The sequence below is a fragment of the Salvelinus fontinalis genome, chromosome 8 (assembly GCF_029448725.1).
Source record: "Salvelinus fontinalis isolate EN_2023a chromosome 8, ASM2944872v1, whole genome shotgun sequence".
In the NCBI taxonomy this organism is placed as follows: domain Eukaryota; kingdom Metazoa; phylum Chordata; class Actinopteri; order Salmoniformes; family Salmonidae; genus Salvelinus; species Salvelinus fontinalis.
In genome coordinates this window covers 38,718,813-38,731,312 of record NC_074672.1, presented here as the reverse complement: position 1 = coordinate 38,731,312, position 12,500 = coordinate 38,718,813, and the positions used below count along the sequence as shown (strand labels likewise).

General features: G+C 43.4%; 1 protein-coding gene across 8 annotated transcripts in view; it reads right to left on the bottom strand.

Annotated features, from left to right (window-relative positions):
* Nucleotides 1-12,500, bottom strand: part of LOC129861223 (ERC protein 2-like) — a 480,843-nt gene that overhangs the window by 383,933 nt on the left and 84,410 nt on the right. The gene's annotated exons all lie outside the window — the stretch shown is intronic.

The window sequence follows — 12,500 nt, the reverse complement described above, 5'->3', positions numbered from 1 at the left end:
AAGGCTGTCGAGGCGACAGGAGGGACTTCAACTCCTTTACCTCTCCCATCTCTGCTCTCTATGTGGTTGGACAGATGGAGACCATTATAGGATGAAAGGTACTGGTGCCTTCATCATGGATCTCTCCTGATCTGACGACACCAGTTGATCTTTTGGGATCTGTGACCCACTGGAGTACTTTGGAAAGGCCACACAGACAACTAATCACTTAAATCACCTATCTACAGAACACCACCAACATCTGTCTATGTCTCTGATCGTTTCCACATCAACTTCCTTTGTCTGTTTTATGGCTTGCTGATTATCAACATGGTGGCTTGCTAGCCTTTACATTACAGTGAATGAAGTGTTGTACAAAAAGTGTGACTGAATACCAGGGGAGAAGGAGATCCTTACAGAGGGCTATCAGCGGAGAGAGAAGCCTTTGTCTGGCTCAGATACTGTATACGCTTCCCAACACACTCTCAGCAAACAGAGCTCCAACACTGGAAAAATAAATTCATTTCTACCAACAGACTAGACTTCCCCTAGCTACTCATCCATATGAATCAGACTACCAACACACTAGACTTCTCCTAGCTACTCATCCATATAAATCAGACTACCAACACACTAGACTTCTCCTAGCTACTCATCCATATGAATCAGACTACCAACACACTAGACTTCTCCTAGCTACTCATCCATATGAATCAGACTACCAACACACTAGACTTCTCCTAGCTACTCATCCATATGAATCAGACTACCAACACACTAGACTTCTCATAGCTACTCATCCATATGAATCAGACTACCAACACACTAGACTTCTCCTAGCTACTCATCCATATGAATCAGACTACCAACACACTAGACTTCTCCTAGCTACTCATCCATATGAATCAGACTACCAACACACTAGACTTCTCATAGCTACTCATCCATATGAATCAGACTACCAACACACTAGACTTCTCCTAGCTACTCATCCATATGAATCAGACTACCAACACACTAGACTTCTCCTAGCTACTCATCCATATGAATCAGACTACCAACACACTAGACTTCTCCTAGCTACTCATCCATATGAATCAGACTACCAACACACTAGACTTCCCCTAGCTACTCATCCATATGAATCAGACTACCAACACACTAGACTTATCCTAGCTCCTCATCCATATGAATCAGACTACCAACACACTAGACTTCCCCTAGCTACTCATCTATATGAATCAGACTACCAACACACTAGACTTCACTTAGCTACTCATCCATATGAATCAGACTACCAACACACTAGACTTCTCCTAGCTACTCATCCATATGAATCAGACTACCAACACACTAGACTTCTCCTAGCTACTCATCCATATGAGTCAGACTACCAACACACTAGACCTCCCCTAGCTACTCATCCATTAGAATCAGACTACCAACACACTAGACTTCCCCTAGCTACTCATCCATATGAATCAGACTACCAACACACTAGACTTCTCCTAGCTACTCATCCATATGAATCAGACTACCAACACACTAGACTTCTCATAGCTACTCATCCATATGAATCAGACTACCAACACACAAGACGTATCCTAGCTACTCTTAATGTAGTCTAAATGTAGTCCTAGCTAGGACTTATCCTAGGCCACTCTAAATGTGCTAGTTTTGTCACACAACACATTGCCACCGATGTCTCAAGTTTTGAGGGAGCGTGCAATTGGCATGCCGACTGCAGAAATGTTCACCAGAGCTGTAGCCAGAGGATTGAATGTTAATTTCTCTACCACAAGCCGCCTCCAACGTCATTTTAGAGAATTTAGTAGTACATCCAACCTGCCTCACAACCGCAGATGATGTGTATAGCGTCAAGTGGGCGAGCGGTTTGCTGATGTCAACGTTGTGAACAGAAGACCCCATAGTTGCGGTGGGGTTATGGTATGGACACGCATTAGCTACGGACAACGAAGACATTGCATTTTATCAGTGGCAATTTGATTGCACAAAATACCATGACTAGATCCTGAGGCCCAGTGTGAGGTCCATTTTTTTTAAGGTATCTGTGACCAACAAATGAATATTTTCTTTTTAATCTTTATTTAAATAGGCATGTCAGTTAAGAACAGATTCTTATTGACAATGACGGCCTACTCCGGCCAAACCCGGACGACTGGGCCAATTGTGCGCCTCCCTATGGGACTCCCAATCACGGCCGGTTGTGATACATCCTGGATTCGAACCAGGGTGTCGGTAGTGATGTCTCTAGCACTGAGATGCAGTGCCTTAGACCACCTGGGAGCTCCATGTTTCAATAGACTCTCCACGACGCAAGTTGCAGTGCCTTAGACCGCCTGGGAGCTCCATGTTTCAATAGACTCTCCACGACGCAAGTTGCAGTGCCTTAGACCGCTGCGCCACTGAGGAGCACATATCTGTATTCCCAGTCATGTGAAATCCATAGATTACTGACTGATTTTCTCATATGAACTGTAACTCAGTTATATAAACGCAACGTATGTTTTTGATCTGTATAGATGAGACTACCAACACACTAGATGTCCCCTACCCATCCATATAGATCAGACTAGATGTCCCCTACCCATCCATATAGATCACACTAGATGTCCCCTACCCATCCATATAGATCAGACTAGATGTCCCCTACCCATCCATATAGATCAGACTAGATGTCCCCTACCCATCCATATAGATCAGACTAGATGTGTCCTACCCATCCATATAGATCAGACTAGATGTCCCCTACCCATCCATATAGATCAGACTAGATGTCCCCTACCCATCCATATAGATCAGACTAGATGTCCCCTACCCATCCATATAGATCAGACTAGATGTCCCCTACCCATCCATATAGATCAGACTAGATGTCCCCTACCCATCCATATAGATCAGACTAGATGTCCCCTACCCATCCATATAGATCAGACTAGATGTCCCCTACCCATCCATATTGATCAGACTAGATGTCCCCTACCCATCCATATAGATCAGACTAGATGTCCCCTACCCATCCATATAGATCAGACTAGATGTCCCCTACCCATCCATATAGATCAGACTAGATGTGTCCTACCCATCCATATAGATCAGACTAGATGTCCCCTACCCATCCATATAGATCAGACTAGATGTCCCCTACCCATCCATATAGATCAGACTAGATGTCCCCTACCCATCCATATAGATCAGACTAGATGTCCCCTACCCATCCATATAGATCAGACTAGATGTCCCCTACCCATCCATATAGATCAGACTAGATGTCCCCTACCCATCCATATAGATCAGACTAGATGTCCCCTACCCATCCATATTGATCAGACTAGATGTCCCCTACCCATCCATATAGATCAGACTAGATGTCCCCTACCCATCCATATAGATCAGACTAGATGTCCCCTACCCATCCATATAGATCAGACTAGATGTGTCCTACCCATCCATATAGATCAGACTAGATGTCCCCTACCCATCCATATAGATCAGACTAGATGTCCCCTACCCATCCATATAGATCAGACTAGATGTCCCCTACCCATCCATATAGATCAGACTAGATGTCCCCTACCCATCCATATAGATCAGACTAGATGTGTCCTACCCATCCATATAGATCAGACTAGATGTCCCCTACCCATCCATATAGATCAGACTAGATGTCCCCTACCCATCCATATAGATCAGACTAGATGTCCCCTACCCATCCATATTGATCAGACTAGATGTCCCCTACCCATCCATATAGATCAGACTAGATGTCCCCTACCCATCCATATAGATCAGACTAGATGTCCCCTACCCATCCATATAGATCAGACTACCAACACACTAGATGTCACAGGAGGTTGGTGGAACCTTAATTGGGGAGGACGGGCTTGTGGTAATGGCTGGAGCAGAATAGATGGAATGGTATCAAATACATGGTTTGATGCCATTCCATCAGCTCCGTTCCAGCCATTTTCATGAGCCTTCCTCTCCTCAGAAGCCTCCACTGCTAGATGTCCCCTACCCATCCATATGGATCAGACTCAACAGTGACCAGATTGTCCTGAGCTGGTGTAAAACATGTTGTGTAGAGAGAGAGAGGGAGAGCAAGAGAGAGCAGGAGAGAGCGGGAGAGAGCGGGAGAGTAGGAGAGGGAGAATAAGGGTTCTTTCTGAGAAAATAGAGGTATGTAGGAAGTTAGGAAGTGTGACTTTGACAGTTTTATATTCCACATATAATCCCAGAGAGTTTATTCAGGTATTCCAAACTGCACGACGTTGTAAAGACCACAACACAGGACAAAGAGAAACTGAAACATAAGATACAGAGAGATCGTAGAGACACAGAGAAAGAGAATAAAGGAAAATGGAAGGTACGGTATGTGGACAGTCAAGCAGAGATCATCTAGACAGAGAAAAAGCGAGGGGGGGAAGGTGAAGGGACAGTCTCTATTACTCTCTTCAGCATCAAAGGCGTCCAATGAAACTAGGCCAGAGCAAGCGATGACAGAGCTGCCAGGAAGAATCATCTCGGAGACAGTGTCCCATGTTGCCAAAGAGCTGCGCCCGTAAGGTGATCCGCTATTAAACCTGCTAGACACTAACGTCTAGATATTACACTAACACAGTCTGCTCTGTATGTATAGCAGAATGACCTAAAGAAAAACTCTACATGAACATTTTAGTCATTTGTCCAGAGTGACGTACATTTAATGCATTCATCTTAAGATACTGTAGCTAGGTGAGACAACAACATATCACAGTCGTAGTAAGTACATGTGTCCACAAATAAAGAAGTTATCAGCAAAGTCAGTGCTAGTTGGGATAGTAGGAAAAGACTGAGATATCTTATTTAAGATACTCTTTGAAGATGTAGGGTTTCAGATGTTTTCAGAAGATGTGCAGGGACTGTCCTAGCTTTAGGGGGAAGCTGGTTCCACCATTGGGGTTCTAGGACAGAGAAGAGTTTTGAGTGGGCTGAGTGGGTGCTCTACACAAATCAACCCAGAGTGAGTATGTGTGTCCTACTGGTGGTGTGTCCTACAGAGGTGAATGTGATACAGGATACTATACTTCCATACAGACCGTCTGGCTTCTAGAAGCATGAATATGGATGGAGACAACCGCAATGTTTGAACATGAATAACACATGTACGCCAAAACCACACCACAACTGAACCACTGTGTCCAAGCACCCCAAAATAACGAAAATTAACAAATAAATAAATAAATGCATCATTATGTATTGGTCACAGTAGTACAGGCCAGGGGTAAAACAGACGTTTCTCTGTCCAGGCCTTCAGCTACGTCAGCGTCAATGCTCACACAACCCTCTCCCACTCGTTCTTTAATGTATTTACAATACAGATTTTTTTTATTCTAAATAAAATCTTTGACCATTATAAATGATCCGTCCAGACTTCACATGTAAACTATGACCTCATGGGAGTACGATCTACTGCAGGGGTGGGGACAAACAACCATGTTATGGTGGCCCTTCGCTCCAATAACAAGTTGCCCACAGTTACAGATCTAGGATCAGCTTATCCTCCCAAAATCCTAACCATTAGGGGGATAAATCCTAACCTTAACCATTAGGGGGATAAATCCTAACCTTAACCATTAGGGGGATAAATCCTAACCTTAACCATTAGGGGGATAAATCCTAACCTTAACCATTAGGGGGATAAATCCTAACCTTAACCATTAGTGGGGTAAATCCTAACCTTAACCATTAGGGGGATAAATCCTAACCTTAACCATTAGTGGGATAAATCCTAACCTTAACCATTAGGAGGATAAATCCTAACCTTAACCATTAGTGGGATAAATCCTAACCATAACCATTAGTGGGATAAATCCTAACCTTAACCATTAGGGGGATAAATCCTAACCTTAACCATTAGTGGGATAAATCCTAACCTTAACCATTAGGGGGATAAATCCTAACCTTAACCATTAGGGGGATAAATCCTAACCTTAACCATTAGTGGGATAAATCCTAACCTTAACCATTAGGGGGATAAATCCTAACCTTAACCATTAGTGGGATAAATCCTAACCTTAACCATTAGGGGGATAAATCCTAACCTTAACCATTAGTGGGATAAATCCTAACCTTAACCATTAGGGGGATAAATCCTAACCTTAACCATTAGTGGGATAAATCCTAACCATAACCATTAGGGGGATAAATCCTAACCTTAACCATTAGGGGGATAAATCCTAACCTTAACCATTAGGGGGATAAATCCTAACCTAAACCATTAGGGGGTATTGCACACTGTCCATAGATCACAGTATAAGGGTAACTTTATCTTACTTTTGGCACTGCAGCAGCGCCTACTGTATGGCTGTACAACATACCGTTTTGAAAATGGTAAATACTTTAAAATGGTATGTTGTAATATTTAAGAGTAAATTATTTGTTTTATGGTAAGGCTGATTCAGAATATTAACAAGCCTTGGCTGTGGTCTTTCTCTCTTCCTCTCTCTTCCTGTTTCAGCTGGCAGTTATTTCTGCAGCATGTTAAGTATCACACATTACAGGGTGATTGCAGTCCTCCCCTAAAGTAGGCTCTAAAGCAGGGCACTTTAGTCAATCGGCTGGTTAGCCCCTCAGAACCCAATCACAGTTGATTATAGCAGCACAGGCTGAGAGCAGGCGAGCTAGATCCTCTATTGTACCCATATATTCTGCACTCACACCTGTAGTTCAACATGTGAGGATGTGAGTGTGTGTGTTTAATTAGTGTCCTGGGCTGGTTTGGGATAGCACTTTAATATAATCATGTTATAACCACGTTAACAGTCATCTCTGTGTTCTTCCTCTACAATCACTGGATGGAGAGAAAACAATGCCAGGACAAACAAACAAACAAACACACACGCATGCACACACACACAGAGAAACATAAACAAACACACATACGCCAACCCGTCATCATCACAAACACACACTCTGGGTGGGCATTGGATTGGGGTTGTTTCCAGGGGGAAGAGTAAGCCTGCCGGACCCACAGAGATGCATCATATCATCTCCAGAGCTGGCCTGCATCTGTGACATGTCAGCCAATGTATGTATGTATGTATGTATGTATGTGTGTATGTATGTGTATGTATGTATGTATGTATGTATGTATGTATGTATGTATGTATGTATGTGTGTGTGTGTGTGTGTGTGTGTGTGTCTGTCTGTCTGTCTGTCTGTCTGTCTGTCTGTCTGTCTGTCTGTCTGTCTGTCTGTCTGTCTGTCTGTCTGTCTGTCTGTCTGTCTGGTTTAGATATCTGCTCTCTCTCTCTCTCTGCAGGGGGAACACATTCTCAGTGATTTACAGCCTAATGGACTGACTGGGGCTGCTGCTGTTAGTCCGGAGAGGCCTGGAGGGATGAGACCTTTATGAGAGACACAGCTGGGTAGTGTGATACTGTTCATCTAACACAGTGTAGGCTGTACTTACAGTTACACAACTACCAGAACCAGCCAGCCAGTCAAGTCAGCCATTCAGCCAGTCAAGTCAGCCAGCCATTCAGCCAGCCAGCCATTCAGTAAGCCAGTCAGTTAGCCAGCCATTCAGTAAGCCAGTCAGTTAGCCAGCCATTCAGTAAGCCAGTCAGTTAGCCAGCCATTCAGTAAGCCAGTCATTCAGTAAGCCAGTCAACCAGCCAGCCATTCAGCCAGTCAGTTAGCCAGCCATTCAGCCAGCCAGCCATTCAGTAAGCCAGTCAACCATTCAGCCAGCCAGCCATTCAGTAAGCCAGTCAGTTAGCCAGCCATTCAGCCAGCCAGCCATTCAGTAAGCCAGTCAGCCAGCCATTCAGCCAGCCATTCAGCCAGCCAGCCATTCAGCCAGCCAGTCAGCCAGCCATTCAGTAAGCCAGTCAACCAGCCAGCCAGCCATTCAGCCAGCCAGTCAGCCAGCCAGTCAGCCAGCCAGCCAGCCATTCAGTAAGCCAGTCAGTTAGCCAGCCATTCAGCCTGCCGGTCAGTTATTCGCAGTGGATCAATGTACTTAAGAAAAAATACTTTAAAGTACTACTTAAGTAGTTTTTGGGGGTATCTGTACTTTAGTTTACTATTTATATTTTTGACTACTTTTACTTCAATACATTCCTTTAGAAAATATTGTACTTTTTACTCCATACATTGTCCTTGATACCCAAAAGTACTCGTTACATTTTGAATGCTTAGCAGGACAGGAAAATACTCAAATTCACACACTTAAAACTTATTCTTAATAGGGGGAGCTGTTTTCACTTTGGGGAAAAATTGTGCCCAAATTAAACGGCCTCGTACTCTGTGCTAGATCATACAATATGCATATTATTATTACCATTGGATAGACAACACTCTGAAGTTTCTAAAACTGTTTTAATTATATCTGTGAGTAAAACAGAACTCATTTTGCAGCAAACTTCCAAACAGGAAGTGAAAATTCTGAAAATGGGGCTCTGTGTCAGGGCCTGCCTATTCAACTGGCTTATATTTATGGATCTGTATGCACTTCATACACCTTCCACTAGATGTCAACAGGCAGTAGAATGTTGAATGGGGTGTCTAGCTTGATCTGAGACCGAATGAGAGCTTTTGGAGTGACAGGTCCGCTCTTTTGTCAGTATTGAACTGGGCACCAGGGAACCTAACATTGTCTTCTGAAATGCGTTACGTATACATGACGAAATGCTCCGGCTCTGATTTTATTGGATACATATGAGAAAAACATCCTAAAGCAGGATTTTCAACCGAGTTTGACCAGTTTATTCTACGTTTATTGGGAATTTTGGAATTTTTCGTTCAGTGCGCAAAGATTTCTTGGACATGTGCCCTCCACATGGCTAGCCAAAGTTGCTAATTCGACAGAAGAAATGGACATTCTAAAACAAAACAACGATTTATTCTGGAACTAGGACTGGAAGATCATCAAAAGTAAGAGAATATTTATGATGTTATTTCGTATTTTTGTGGAATATGTTGGCTCCAACAAGGCGGAGAATAGGTGAGCGCTGTCTCACAATATTGCATGCTGTATGTTGTACTAAAGTTATTTTTTTAAATCTAACACATCGGTTGCATTAAGAACTAGTGTATCTTTCATTTGCTGCACAACATGTATTTTTTAGTAAAGTTTATGATGAGTTCTTTGGTTAGATTACGTGACTGTCCAAAATTGCTCCGGACAATTTGGTGCATCATGGCTACTTATTCACAATGTAAAACCAGGATTTGTAGCTCTAAATATGCACATTTTAAAACAAAACATAAATGTATTGTATAACATGATAATATATAAGACTGTCATCTGATAAAGTTGTCCAAAGGTTAGTGATTAATTTTATCTCTATTTCTGGGTTTTGTGAAAGCTATGTTGGCGGTGAATAAATGGCGTTGTGTGTTTGGCTATTGTGGTGAGCTAATATAAATATATATTGTGTTTTCGCTGTAAAACACTTAAAAAAAACGGAAATATTGGCTGGATTCAAAAGATGTTTATCTTTCATTTGCTGTACACCATGTATTTTTCATAAATGTTTTATGATGAGTATTTATGTATTTCACGTTGCTCTCTGTAATTATTCTGGCTGTTTTGGTGCTATTTGTGATGGTGGCTGCAATGTAAAACTACGATTTATACCTCAAATATGCACATTTTCGAACAAAACATAAATGTATTGTATAACATGATGTTATAAGACTGTCATCTGATGAAGTTGTTCAAGGTTAGTGATTCATTTGATCTCTTTTTGTGGGTTTTGTGAAAGCTACCCTGGATTCACAAGATGTTTATCTTTCATTTGCTGTACACCATGTATTTTTCATAAATGTTTTATGATGAGTATTTATGTATTTAACGTCGCTCTCTGTAATTATTCTGGCTGTTTTGGTGCTATTTGTGATGGTGGCTGCAATGCCAAACTACGATTTATGCCTCAAATATGCACATTTTCGAACAAAACATAAATGTATTGTATAACATGATGTTATAAGACTGTCATCTGATGAAGTTGTTCAAGGTTAGTGATTAATTTTATCTCTATTTGTGGGTTTTGTGAAAGCTACCCTGGATTCACAAGATGTTTATCTTTCATTTGCTGTATTGGACTTGTGATTTCATGAAATTATATTATATGATATCCCTGTCGCGTTAGGCTAGGCTATGCTAGTCAGCTTTTTTGATGAGGAGGATCCCGGATCCGGGAGGGTGACTCGTTAGAGGTTTAACAGAACATCCCTGGTCATCCCTACTGCCTCTGATCTGACTCACTAAACACAACTTGCTTTGTTTGTAAATGATGTCTCAGTGTTGGAGTGTGCCCCTGGCTTTCCGTAAATTAAAAAAACAAGAAAATGGTGCCATCTGGTTTGCTTAATATAAAGAATTTGAAATTATTTATACTTTTACTTTCCAAATACTTTTAGACTTTTACTCAAGTAGAATTTTACTAGGTGACTTTTACTTTACTTTTATTTTCTATTAAGGTATCTTTACTTTTACTCAAGTGTGACAGTTGGGTACTTTTCCACCACTGGTCAGCCGTTCAGTCAGTCAACCAGTCAGTGAATCAGTCGGTCAGTCAATCAGCTGGTCAGCCAGCCAGCTATTTAGTCAGTCAATCAGCCAGTAAGCCATTCACTCAGTCAGCCATTCAGTCAGCCAGCCGGTCAACCATTCAGTTAGTCAGTTAGTCAGTCAGTCAGTCAGTCGGTCAGCAAGCCATTCGGTTAGTCAGTCAGTCAGTCAGTCAGTCACTCATTCAGTCAGTTATTCAGCCAGCCAGTCGTGCAGCCATTTAGTCAGCAAGTCAGTCAGCCTAGTTAAACAAAAAAATTGAAAAGTCAGCCAGTCAGTCAGCCAGTCAGTCAGCCAATCAGTCAGTCGGTCAGTCAGCAAGTCAGTCAGCCATTCAGCCAGTCAGTCAATTGGTCAGCCAGTCAGTCAATTGGTCAGCCAGTCAGTCAGCCAGCTGTTCAGTCAGCCAGCCGCTCAGTCAGCCAGTCAGTCAATTAGTCAGCCAGTCAGTCAGCCAGCTGTTCAGTCAGCCAGCCGCTCAGTCAGCCAGTCAGTCAATCAGGGATTCAGTCAGTCAAACAGCCCCCAAAAATTTAAAGTCAGCCAGTTAGTCAGCCATTCAGCCAGCCGGTCAGTCATTCAGTCGGTCAGTCATTCAGTCAGTCAGTTGATCAGTCAGCCTGTCATTCAGTCAGCCGGTCAGTCAGCCAGCCAACCCGTCAGTCAGACACTCAGTCAGCCAGTCAATCAGCCGGTCAGTCATCCAGTCAGTCAGTAAGTCAGTCAGCAAGTCAGCCGGTCAGTCAGTCAGCCTGTCAGTCAGCCAGTCAATCAGTCAGTCAAGCAAGCCGTTCGGTCAGTCAGTCAGCCAGCCAGTCATTCAGCCAGCCAAACAGTCAGTCAGCCATTCAGTCAGTCAGCAAGTCAGTCAGTCAGCAATTCAGTCAGCCAGCTGGTCAGTCATTCAGGTAGCAAGTCAGTCAGCCTAGTTAAATAAATAAAAATTAAAAGTCAGACAGTCAGTCAGCTATTCAGTCGGTCAGCCATTCAGTCAGCTGGTCAGCCAGCAGGTCAGTCAGCTGGTCAGCCAGCAGGTCAGTCAGCTGGTCAGTCAGCAAGTCAGCCAGTCAGTCGGTTGGTCAGCCATTCAGTCAGTCAGCCATTCGGCCAGTCAGTCAGTCTGCCATTCAGTCAGTCGGCCATTCAGTCAGTCAGTCAGTCGGCCATTCAGTCAGTCGGCCATTCAGTCAATCTATCAATCAGGGACATGTTAGGGTAGGTCAGGGCCTCTTCTATTCCTCTTCTGTTGCTTTATTTCAGTGAGGGAAGAAGTCTTTCACCAGGGGCCAATTATGAGTGATGGATCCCAGAGAAGGGGAGGAAATTAGCAGTGACCCTCAGCTTCTCTCTGACCCGCCCCCAGGGACCATACTGTAACCATCAGCTTCTCTCTGCCCCGCCCCCAAGGACCACACTGTAAATTACAGCCCTCATGGAACCAATCAGAAGGCAGGGCTCCTCCTACGCAGTGCAGGGTGTTTAGTCAGGGAGTAATGGACTGGAACACCTGGGACAAGTTCTTTAGTCTGGGCTAAGTCAGTCTATCTGTGCCTTCACAGGGCTACTGTAGACAACGCGGTCTAAACATGTCGCTGTGATGTCACTCCTCACACACACACATGCATGGCTTCAGAGGCTTTTATAAGGTTAATTCTGCAGACAGACCCATGCCCACCTGGTGTGTGTTCCTGTCCTCTATGGGCCAATTACACACACGTAAAGGTTCCTCTCTACTCTCCCTCTTCTGCCTCTTCCTCCTAAGTCGCTTTCCCTTGCTGTGTTTAATGGGGTTAATAGAGGTTGGGGGGGGTTCCTGTTCATGGGTTCCTTTCCATGGGTTCCTGTCCATGCCTTATGTATGAGTAAAGATGCCCTTTAGTCACTATCTGATGTAGCCATTCCTAATTAGCCTCTTACCTTCGACCCATGGGCTCTGTCT